Here is a 13,205-nt window from a genome sequence, read left to right on the forward strand (position 1 = left end):
TTGGGGTGGGGGCGCGCGGGGGGGGGGGCGGGGGCGGCGGGGGCCCCGCCCCGGGCCGGGGCGGGGGGGGCCCGCGGTGCCCCCCGCCCCCGCCCGGCAGGGGGGGGGCCCCCGGCCAGGGGGCCCGTCCCCCCCCCGTGGGGCCTTCGTCGGGCTGGCTGGGGGGGGGGGCGGCCGGGCCCCCTCCCCCCCCCCCCCCGGGCTCTGCGCCCGAGGGCGGGGGTGGGTGGGGGGGGGGAGGAGGGGGCTGGCTTGGGGCCGACGTCCGCCGGGTCCCCCGGGGGGGCTTCGGTCCAAGGTAAACTATGATCAAGCACCAAGTTGGTCCTAGTTGAAAAAGCTACAAATCTAAATTGGTTCAAAACAAATGCAGAATTTGGCTGCAGAAATTCAGAATACCACTAGGTAGCAGCAGTGGGAGACAAATCCAATCATTTGTTGCCATCGTGTGGTCATCCAGATTTTTTTATTCTAGATATACAGTAGTAACTTTGGGTACTAGAAGAAATACAGTGGATAGTTCTAAGAAGAAATTGTGGAAGATAATGACTATTCATAATTATTCCCTTCAGGATAAGGTAGCATGAGAAGATTCGTATTCCTGTCCTGCTTGGGAATCTTCTCAGATCCAGAAAGGTTCTTTTTTCATTATTAAATAGACCCACAGAATTAGAGTCCTCAATTAAAAGCTGACTAACTCTAAAGAAATCTATAGAATATCAATTCCTATGCCTACAACTCTAAATGAAGACCTCAAACTAAAACATTCTTAAGTTTGTACAAATAGAGTTTAAACTCATCCTGTTTTCAGGTTTCCTCCCTTCATCAGAATGAAAATCTTACTCATTTCTTTCACATCCATCAAAAATAGCTGCGCAAAATCATGTACAATGTAATTTTGACAAGACTATCACATTTCAAGGCATTTGAAATTTAAACGAGAAATCTCATGGCAAGCTAGAAGTGCCAAATATAAACCTTAAATTTAGAGCTTTCACTTTAGTTTTCAAACTTGTCTGGGTGTGACTTTATGTCACAAAGGTATCACATGTATCACAGGGCACTTCCAAGTTAATGGCTCAGTAAGATCATGTTCCAAGCATTAATTTTTTAAAAAAAAAAAAAAAGGAAGGGGAAAAATGAAGAAAAAATAACCAACAATTTTTTGGGGGGGAAGTTTGGTTGAATTTCCTAGGTAACTTATTTTAATAATGAGCTCTTTAAGAATTAAGGTTGAAAGTTGTGGGATTTAGGTTGTTTGGTTTTGATCTTGATTATAATTTTGTGATTTCATTGAAATCTTGCCTTGGGATTCAGAAACAAGATAAATTCTCTCCACCCACACACTCAGAATCTGAATTTTTATTAAATCAACAATTAGCACAAGCAAATTACTTGTATTTCCTAAGAACGGGCCAGGAGAGAAATTTTGAGCATGGCTTCAGCAAGACTTAACAGTTGCCCAAAATGCATGTTTTGGGCCCTTTTCTATATAATTCAAAAGGTAATCCCATTTATACCCTCAGAAGAGGTATGAGTTTGCAAACCTAAATTTGATTTCCAGGAATCTGTCTCGCAATTTCCTTTTTATAAATATGCTTGTCCTCCAGAGTTTTTCATAATCCTAATTCAGATTAGCCACTGTTCCCTTATCAGTTATGTAGGAAAGTGATTTCTTATCCAAATAAGATGACCTACATGCTAGGCATAGTAATTAAAACTTGGCAGGAGTTGTTGTTTTGCAAGCACTGGTTTGGCATTACGGGGCCAAACTATTTTTTAAAAGACGCTGGGAGTGGCTCATTATTTTGCATCTCATCTCTATTTTCCTCATTTTTTTATGAGGAAGTTAAAAACTTAAAACAATCCTGTGTGATGTCACCACATTGTATGCCTCCTGATCCCTACTTAACATAGTTTGCGGTGGAGTGAGGGCAGGACAAAAACATTGTCTAAGGATAGCATGTCACACCTTGTTATAAGGAAGAGAAGGGAAAGAGGTTCAGAGCAACAGCCATTCTAACACTCATTTTGACCTTTGGCCAAATGCCAGGCCATAGAAATCCTGCCAATTTTCTATTGTTGCTGCTAAGGAAAGTTGTTACTGTGTGCATTCTACCCTAGAAATAGTTGGACCCTCTATTTGTTGAAGGAGTCTAGTTTGCAAAACAATGAGAAACGTGAAAATGCAAAAAATATCAGCCTAATTGATTACACAATTTCCTTCAGTTGTGCTCCAATAAATCCAGTCTATTGGCTTCTGCACAGAATTAATTTAAAGTGATGGTCTTTATTTATCTTGTAAGATTCCCAGAAGCTTCCCATGTGGCCTGTCATAAGTGATTGTGATAGCACTGTCATGCCCTGCAATTTCCTTTCTCTCCTCCCTCCCCTTCCACAGACACCATTGCAATCTCATCTGTTCTGGAAAGAAGGTATATCCTCTACTCACTGGCACAATATTGCTGTAGGTGTAATTGTAATGTACCCCAGGAATAATCTTTGAATGGCCTTTTCTTAGCACATTCAAGAAGCAAGCATGTGGGGGGAGGAGGGAGATTCAGACCTGATGAAGAAGATCCAAAAGGGCACTCCCAACACTTTGAGCACCCATGTCAAACTACTAAGGGAGCTTTTAAAGACTGACTGCTGGTGAGCCCAGATAGACCTGTTAATGAAAACCAAACAAGCCTATGTTTGACTTGGGTCATTTCCTCACTAATGATTTACAACGTTTTTATAATGTCACCCAACTATTGTTGAATCAATATAAAGCCTATTCTTGCTACTCAGATTCTGGCACAACAGCACTTTAAAGTCACAAGTAGGGAAATGACCTCATTTATGTGAACCCAAACAAGCATGGTCTATTCCATAAACAAAGCATTTTGGGAGAACAGAAATATTGTCACTGTGTCCAAACAAAAGCTTTTATGCAATACTTTTAACTCCAGACCTAAACAAATGACACTGTCTTGAAATGAGTGGTTATATTTCTCCTTCAAATCATATTAATATGGCAAGATAAAGATGTCCATATTCCTTGCATACTTGAAGTTACAATGCCCTCCGTGTGTTCCATTCAGGTCTCTTTCTCACACTCTTTCAATACACACTTTCCCACTACTATGAAAGTAGTTTTTTTATCACATCTCTGAAACGGCAAGGAAGGAAGGTGTATAAGTAAACCCTGAGTCATTTATTATTGTCTACCATCTGGATGAAAAAAAAAATATAAGACTTCATGTAGTAAAATATTTGCATTTTGAAATGCATGTATTGGGAAAGTAGCAAATTACTCATGCAGTCACAAATATTTGCATAGGTTGAGAAAAGGACGATATCAATGAATTAATCTGCTGTTTTCATATTTTAAAACCCATTTTGGACATGTTGACTACTTCACTCACAGATTTCACTCAGTAGCCTCTGCCAATGATGTGTTTGATGTTGATACTTTAGGTACTACATTAGGATAACAAAATGAAAAATTCACCTTAAATTTGGAGTAGGAACAGCACCTCTGAATATTTTGATTAATCCATAGGTCCATAGCTATAGACTGCTCTAATCAGACTAGTCAAGTTAGGATGGTCCAATGTGAAAGTAGCAGGAATTAATTATAAATGCCTTTCACACTAAGTTATATAATCTAATGAACCAACAGTAGCATATAAAACTGATTCTCTATACAATGCAGGTAAGACTTACACTTTGTGCTTTTTTAATGGTTACACTGACTTTATGCTTATTTTGCTAGAAGATACTTTCTGGAATTTACTGTTTTCAAACAAGGTCGTAAGTACAGATAAACATACAAATGGTTTCTTGTATAGACAAAATGAAAAAAGAAAAGGGGTATTTAAAAATAAAAGCATGTATCATATATAATACAAACATTAGAGAAGGAAAAGATATAAAGATTAAAAAGAATGCATATGGTTTCATGTTGTCTATTTTATATTTGCATCATACTTGATGCATGATATTTGCATATTATAGGTAGAAGGAATAAGGTAGGTAGAATGAATTTGCTAATTTGCTGATATAGAGAAATAATGTGTTGAAAGAATTAACCTTTTGGGGCGGGTTCTGAATCTCATTTGATTACTTGTACTCTGTGGTATTAGTGTTTTAATCTGGTCTCCATTTAAAGAAATGTCCCATTTCCATCATGCAAGCAACTAATTCTAGGAAGTAGGACACTTCAGGAAAAGTGTATACTCACACAGAATATTAACAAGAACTCATAATAATCTGCCCAGCAGACAAGTATGCCATTTACCCTGATCTCCTGGATAATTTCCTAAACCAAGGTACTTCTACTTTAGCTACTACAATAGTAAAGAGACAAGATTAGTGTGAACAGGATATATACCATCATCCTCACTCCATCTAAACCCCCCCCCCCCTTGCAAGATTGATGTGGGGAAATATTTACATTGTTAAAAAGAGCTGTACATTTTAAAATATAAATGCAAATAGTTTTAGTAACCTTATTATATTATATGAGCCTAATAGTGAGGGCTGGACACTGTTCCCCAAAGGAACAATGAACAAGCAACCGATTCAGGATCATATCTGGGCTGGCATGGTGTCATGGCTCCGTTGGATCCCGGTTCAGAGGAGGAGGAAGATGGGGGAGGATACAATCCTCTCCAAACAAGTTGAGAGTCTAGGCGCTAGGGACAAGGCAGTCCCAGGGCCATCTGGCAATGGGGGGGAAGGTGGTGGCCAACCTGTTGGAGAGCCACTTGCAGGAGTGGAGCAGCTGCAGAGTGCCAGCAGAGATGACAAACTCCACACCATCTCTGATGAGGAACAGCTCCCTCCCCTCCAATCTGCGAATGTGAAGAGCAGAGCGAAAAGAGGCACAGAGGAGATCAGCGAGGTTCCTTGTGAGGAAGCAGTCCCTCCGTCCTCACAAGGAGCAGCTGGGAAGGGTGATTTAGCAAGGCGCTGAGGGAAAATCTGTTTATTGGGAACTCCTGCTTGTTTTAATGTGCTTCTTCCCTGGATCCTGTTGTTTGAATTTTGGACTGTGATTTGGATTCTGAATCTTAGACTCTTGTGGACCTGGACTTGGCTCCAGGACTTCACACTCTTGCATTGTGTTGTGGTCACTGGAACTCTGGACTTGTTAGTATTGTTACCTCCCTCTTGCCTCCTAGGTCAGCTGGTGCTTAGTTTGTGAATCCAGACTGAGGGAAAACAGGGCTGGGGCAGAGCTTCACCGGCACCATTGGGGTTGTTTGTAACTGCCATAAATAAGCAATAAACAGACCCTCTTTAACTTGCCAGTATGACTTGGGTCAGAACACATGGGCATTCAGGAGCCCTCTAGAGACAACTGTCCATCACAGCATTTCTTTATTTTGCAACCTCTTCTAAAGTCAAAAAAGCTGATTGAACAAGCACATAGTTACACATAGTCTTGCTGTACATTAAATTGCTATACAGTAATTATAATCCAAAAGGCATTGTGCTTATTCCATAATGGAATGTCGTTGTCTAAAGCTCCTACCATAAAGCCACTGAGTCCAAGTTTTAAAATTGCCAAATGCTACACATCCCCCATCTTTATGCCCTTTCACTCTAGACAAAGCCTGCCATTTTGTTTGCCAGCTGGAGGATACAAGTTGCTCAGCGATCACACAATCCAGACTCCTTGCATCTCCTTAGTACCATCAGCAGTTAAATCTAGGGAGCCAAGAGATTTGCCCCAGGCTGGAAAATGTAACATTTCGGTCTTTGCTAGGCATTTTCTCCCTGTGTAAAAATCCCTGTGTTAGCATAAGAGATGGTGCTTAAATCCAAACCTCATGACCAGGAATTGAAAACCATGACTCAGGAATTTAAAGATGAAGCTTTCTGGGGAAGCCACAAGGGACTGGAATTCCTACCTCCATCAAAGCCTTAGAGCTATAGCCCTGAATTATAACATTTTCTACAAAATACCAAGGACTCTTACCAAAGAAATTGTGGCTTGGAACTCAAGAGAAAATTCAATTAAAAACAGCCTGTCTTCTTTGCAAAATGCCATTTCCTATTTATTTATTTTTTCCAGTACAAAAGGGGACAGTGCCTAGAGCAGTGTTGGCAAACCTTTTGGGCACCAAGTGCAAAAAAGGGGGGGCATGCACTTGGGGGAGTGCCGGAAACCGGAAGAGCAGCTCCCTGGCACACGCTTGCAGGAGCACCGGAAACTGGAAGAGCAGCTCCCCTGCTTGTGCATGCACGTACTGGGAAGCTGAGGTTCTGGTTTCCGGCATGCGCATACACGCTGGCCACCTGGTCTTCCAGTTTCTGGCATGCATGCGCATGTGAAGATCAGTTGGCATGTTGGAAACTGGAAGCTCAGCTTCCTGGCACACATGCGTACCAGGGAGCTGCTCTTCCGGTGTCCAGTAGTTCCATGTGCGAAGACCAGCTGGCTGGCGCCCATGCGTGGAAGAGCAATGGGCAACGGCTGGCATGCCCGGAGAGATGGCTCTGCATGCCACTTCCAGCACGCATGCCATAGGTTCGCCATCATGGGCCTAGAGCATCTCAGGTTGGGGAGCTTCAACTTCTTTGTACACTGGAAAATGGGGATTTTCATCTACTCGGATGGGTAATAATTGGACATTCTAATACCATGAGTTACCCTGCCACTTCAGCTCTTCCAGCAAAACTTCAGGGCAATTTTTGAGACCCTTGCAGTCCAAAGAGCCAGGACCGTTTCCTGTTGGTGACCAAAGACTAGCTCTCCATGACTCTATTCTCTCCTGCAGTTTTTCCTGAGCAGCAAATTTTTCTTCTGTGTATACTGATGTTGCAACCTGCCTCTGCCAACTAGAAATCACAGTACACTGGCCTAGTTATAGGAATTATTTCAGAATATTTGGTGAGCATCAAATTCAGCATCAGAGCTGCAGCCTCTTTTCAGGCCTTTACAGAAAATGGCTCCCAACAACAACATTTCCCATCAAACAGTACTACTACAAAACTCTTCCTTCATTGGCTATCACATCTTTAGTGAAGTATTTTATCATGGCCAGCCTTCACAAGTGAGTACTGAATGCCCTGAATAGATCGAACCAGGTTAAAAAAGTGATCACATGATCCCAGGACACTGCAACCATCATAAATACAAGCCAGGTACCAAACATCGGAATTTTGATCACATGACCATGGGGATGCTGTAATGATTTTAAGTGTGAAAAATGATCCTGTTACATTTTTTTCAGTGAAGTTGTAACTTTGAACTGTTGTAAGTTGAGAACTACCTATGCAACCATTTCCTTGTCATAGCCTCTCATCAGTCAGCCAGGAACCCACCCCATTTTACATTGAAGGGGGCTGTTTGGAGAGAATTTCCTCCTTTAAATTCCTAGGAATCTACCTCAGCAAAGATCTTACCTGGAAAATCAACACAACCCAGGTGGTCAGAAAGGCCGAACAGAGACTCCATTTCCTTAGGGTCTTGCGAAAGAATAAAGTGGAACAATGACTGATGACCTCCTTTTACCGGTCCACAATAGAAAGCGTCCTCACATATTGCATGATGGTGTGGTATGCTGACTTGACAGCTGCGGATAGAAAGACATTACAGAGGGTGGTGAGCACAGCACAAAACATTGTGGGCTCTTCCCTGATACCACTAGATGACATCAGTAGGGCTCGCTGCCTTAGAAGAGTAAGGAAAAATTCTCAGAGACGAATCACACCCCAGTCAGCACTTCTTCACTCTCCTACCATCGGGCAGGAGATATAGAAGCATAGCCAGCTGCACCAACTGACTGAAGAACAGTTTCTACCATGGGCTATCAGACTTCTGAACGGAAAATAACTTCATGTCAACGTAGTATGATAGACCTGCGCGTTGTGCAACAAGGTCACATAGTGTAATAAGATTGGGACTGGTTTAGGGACTTCTGTCCTCACTGTGAGTTGTGTTGGGGGGGGTGCATGAAGGGAGGCTCAGCCAATCTCATTGTACACATGTTGTACTCTGACAATAAAGGTAATAAATACGTTCCCACTGGGTGTGCAAATTTCTCAAGTCCACCAGTGAGAGTGGGATTGGCTATTTTGCTGTCTGCTATTCCAGTGTCTGCATGTTAAGAAAAAGTGCCTACAGAAATCAACTTTTATATTATGGGGAAATAAGGGGTAAAGAGCTGCTTTAACAAACAAACAAAATACTTCAGGAAATGGACTTGTTCGATGCTGAATTAGTTCGATTCTGCTTCAAGTGCTTTGTATGCCACCTTTTAGTTTGCTCTGTTTAAAAACCTTAGTAATTTGAATCCATTCATTTTAGGGAGGACATGATTGGTCTTATTTACCTGATGTGTCCTGCATATGACTACACTATTGAGAGCAACATCCCTGCCTGCCCTTTATATGAGAGAAAGAGAGACCAGACTTCTGCCTCCTCCTTCTTTCAGCACCACGACTACATCCAGCTGGCTGGCAACTCTGGAAAATGCAACTTTCTTAGAAGGCTTGTCTTTCATATGCACATCAAACACTTGGTGGCAACTACATACTCAAGTCATCCTATGATGATTTTAGAGAACAGGATCCCTAATGAGAATTGGAACATTTATTTAATGAGCACTGGCATATTGATGCCATGAGCAAAATTTTCCAGACATAAAAGTACAGGAGGGATTTAAAGCAAAGACTTCACAGATCTTACCCGTAAACGGATGGATAACGGGTGGTGCAAGAGAGGAAGACCAAGATAGGATAGACCTAGCGGTAAAGACAGGCATCCCTGCGTTCAGGAAGCAGCTATCCCTGATGTCTAAAGGAAATGAGGATATTTTTAGATGTTCTCTACTGACATATCCAGTTCCTGTGGACAGGAAAGAGGCTGGGTATAACACTGTCTCTCAAGCTGGGCAGACTTATGAAATCTGTAAGCCACGTAGGGCAGCTGAGTATTAAGCATGCACTAACATTACCATAGAAAAGATGGGATGAAGAAAGGGAGCTTAAGTGGAAATGAGAGGGGCTATTTAGAAAATAGGCTTATGTTCTTCTTTATTTAAAAAATAGTTCTTATACTTCTAGGCAGCAACCAGAATTTATAAAAATTCTCTCTCTCTCTCTTTCCCTCCCTCCCTCCCTCCCCCTCCACCACGCACACACAGACACACACATAAAAGAGAGACAAAAACATCATTTCTCCACAAAGTCTAGCGGCTTTTATAGTCACCTGACCATCACCTACTATATAAACAGCATTCATAGCAAAATTCCAGTTGAATGGTAATGCACTTCCTAAAAACTAGAAAATTGGAATGCCAATTAGATTTGTAAATAGCTACCCACTTAATTTTACTTTACATTTTTACATATTCATTTGTTTGTTTATTTGTTTATTTATTTTAGTTTACTATCTTACTATCCAAAGTGATTCTGGATTTTCTAATATAAAAATCAACATATGTATTCTTGATTTTACATACATTTTATTGTGACTATATCACACCACTTACAATAAGAGCCTGATTAAAAATTTAAACTGAACAAAGCATTGCCTTCAGTAATTTCACATCCATCCTGGTTGCTTATTAATACACTAAAAGGTAATAGTACATCAGGTTTCTCTCATACCGTTTGAAGAAACTTTGCATCCAATCTGAGCATCAACACAAAAAAGAGATAAATACAAAAGAGATACAAATACAGACTCCCCCCCCCCCATTCCATCCATCCACCAGTGGAGGGGAGTGTTGCGGCTTGTAATAAAAGTTTGTCTTTCTATTTAAAACAGAAACCTGATGATAAGATTCTCTTTTAATGTATTTTTATTACAGCTAAGCCATCAGCCAACCTATTATAAGAATCCTGACATATGCAGTCAAATTTTCATGGAACATTTGTTTCTAGACAAGTAATACTTTATTCTCAAATAATATTGTAATTCAAAAGATTTCTTCCTTTTTACTAAAAAAAAATCCCAACCCTATTGTAGACTCAAATACTGTATATCATATTAGCATTGGAATCAATCTGAAAGGAGTATATCAATACATTAGCATAACATAACATGTACAATAACAAATTTCTAAATCAATATGCCAAGACTTCACTGGTAAAATAGCTGCATAGTCTGAGAGAAACATGCCAGAGGATTCACTAACTCTGGAGATACAAATGCCTTTTGGGATTCAGGGTAATCTTCCAGATTAATAATTTTTCAAAATACCCAACAATTGAGTATTTTGGGGTTTGATTGAAAGTCACATGGAATTGTTATTATTTATTTAGCATATGATGAGAGCATGACAGAATAGAAGTAAACATATACTCCATATAAAATGTAATAATATAATATTTCCTGAATTATGGAGTATAAGATTGCTTAACAGTTTTAATTAGTGTGTATTATGTGCCATCAAATCAGTACTGTATCTTTTCCAGGCGTGCATAAGCGCACAGTCGTGCCTATCATCCCTGTCCTATTGTCTCCAATTATTCCTACCTATTTCATATATTTATACTTATGTTTATTCTTATTTCTATTATATTGTAAGCGTTTGACAAATCACATAAATAAATAAATAAATAAATAAATAAATAATAAATAAATAAATTAATTAATTAATTAATTAATTAATTAAATAAATAAATAAATAAATAAATAATGATCTGTCCCCACCTGACCCTTCAGATCTTCCAACAGTTCGCCTATTGCTGCTGGTTATTTTTTTCTACCTTTCCAAAAATTACAGTATACACTTGTCAAAAGAGATCTTCAAGTAATGTTCAAAATATGATAATTTGAGCTTGGTCAATGAATAATAATTCTAGATTGATTTTTTTCTAAATCCATTTCTTTGTTGTCTTGGCTATCCATAGTGTTCTTGGGAGTCTTCTCAAACACCGATATTCACAAGCATTGATACTCTTTCTATCCTGCTTCTTTCTTCAAATTCCAACTTCTGTTTTTATATAGGACTTTATGTTCCTTCCTGTGATCTTTGCCTTCCTTGGCTTTGATTTCCCTTTTCTTCTTGGCAATTACCATTATTTGTCTAACATCCAGTGTGCTTTCTTCTGGATTGGGAGGGGTTGGTTTCATTTTTTTGTCTTTGGCAGTCTCTTTTTACATTCTTCACAGCCATCCCTGATGTGCTCCTTGAACACGAGTACATGCTCAAAATCACATTATGGAAACTACAGATAGTCCTCAACTTACAACCATTCACGAAGTCGCTGTTTGAAGTTACAACAACATTGAAAAAAAAGGACTTAAGATCGTTTTTCACATTTATAACAATTGCAGCATCCCCACGTTACATGATCAAAATTGGGATGCTTGGCAAATGTTTCATATTTATGACTGTTGCAGTGTCCCGGAGTCATGTTGCGACTTTCTAACAAGCAAAGTCAATGGGGAAGTCAGATTCAATTACAATTGTGCTACTAACTTAACAACTGCAGTGATACACTTAACAACTCTGGCAAGAAGGGTCGTAAAATGGGACAAAACTCACTTAACAACTGTTTTGTTTAGCAACAGAAATTTGGGGCTCAATTGTGGTTGTAAGTTGAGGACTACCTGTGGAAATACAGGGCTTGACAGGATTATCAATGTACACTTTTTAATTAATTTGTTTATTTTAAAGATAGAGTAACATTACATGCACATACTCCCCAGAGATCTTTTAATTTGACCATTGTCATGTTTGCCTCTGAATTTTCCTCACAACTCTGTCACTATCAAACTGTGTATGGCAAGATTTATCCTAAACTGAAGGGTTTTTAAACATCCCTACTTCCTCTAGTTAATGTAACATCAGGTTCTTCTTTGACTTATAGGTCTTTGCAAATACATCACATATTTTCCTATCATTACAATCCCCCCTTTTCTCTCTTCCACTTACAGTCATGGCCAAACATATTTTTAGTAATTTTTCAACATTTATTCTACTTCTTTTCTATCCAGAAAACTAATAATCAAGCTCTCCTGACAATCTAGGGATCCAATTCTTCAAAGTCCTTATCGATGTTAGGAAACCTACCTATCGAAATGACATTAAAAATGGAGGGGAAGGTTTTATTGATTAGATGCTCTCACTAGCCTTAAGAATGTTCTTAAAACAGTCTGTTCTCACAGTAGACAACCAATTTCACAAGGAAGCCAACTGGTCTCCCAACAAACGTCCTTCTGAGGAACACAATGGACACACATAGCCATTGATCCCAATGGCTTCCATTAATTGGTTTAACCTTTTTTGAAGGTTAAAGTCATGATTTGTACATTTGATTCTCATGCTGCAACAGGCTGAAAGAAGAAATTAAACAATTTGCCTTTTTGTTTAAAATAACTAATGCAAATATGGATTTATGGTTTAAAATACTAATGCTAATAACTAAAGCAAATATGGATACTAATACTATAGAGATGATAGGCATAGCATCCAAAAGAAAATTGTCTTTTAAAAAAATAGGTGTAAAGTCTTGCTGCTTTATTCATATTTATAGGACTGACCCAAGTCAGTTTGTCACTTACACACATATATACAGCACATATCCATCATATAATTATTTCTGGGTGATAAACAAATATACTTCATATATTTCATTTGCAATTTGATGTTCATTAATTCTCCAAATTGCCTCAACATTCATTTTATATTGGTCATTCCTTTTTATATTCAGTTCATTTTTTTACCCTATCTCTTATAAGATTGTTCCATACCTTAGCTCCATTGAAATATATTATTTTCTCCTGATACACCCAACCCAATCAATCGAGCTGGAAGGGACCTTGGAGGTCTTCTAGTCCAACCACCTGCTCAAGCAGGAGACCTTACACCATTTCAGACAAGTGGCTGTCTAGTCTCTTCTTAAAGGCCTCCAATGAGATTGGACTGGATTCTTACTTTTATATAACAGAATAGGTATCTACTGAGGCAGAAATGTATCTACTACTTCTAGATTCCACTATTTGTATATAACTTGAAATTATTCATTCCATTTTCCCTGTCAAACACAATTACATTGGTCTTTCATACATTCATATTCAGATCTGTACTCTTCATTTTATCATATATTTGGTCTAAAATTTCCTCTAGCTTTTGGGGTTCTCAGCCACTAACATGGCATCATCTAAATGCACATTTACTTCTCCAAACAACACATGTTTAAGTCACTGCATGTATTCCTTATATATTTATTAACACATTAAACAACCAGAGACA

Source organism: Notechis scutatus, chromosome 2, assembly GCF_049901735.1.
Source record: "Notechis scutatus isolate UNSWTSFEM ecotype Mainland chromosome 2, rNotScu1.2, whole genome shotgun sequence".
Taxonomy (NCBI): Eukaryota; Metazoa; Chordata; class Lepidosauria; order Squamata; family Elapidae; genus Notechis; species Notechis scutatus.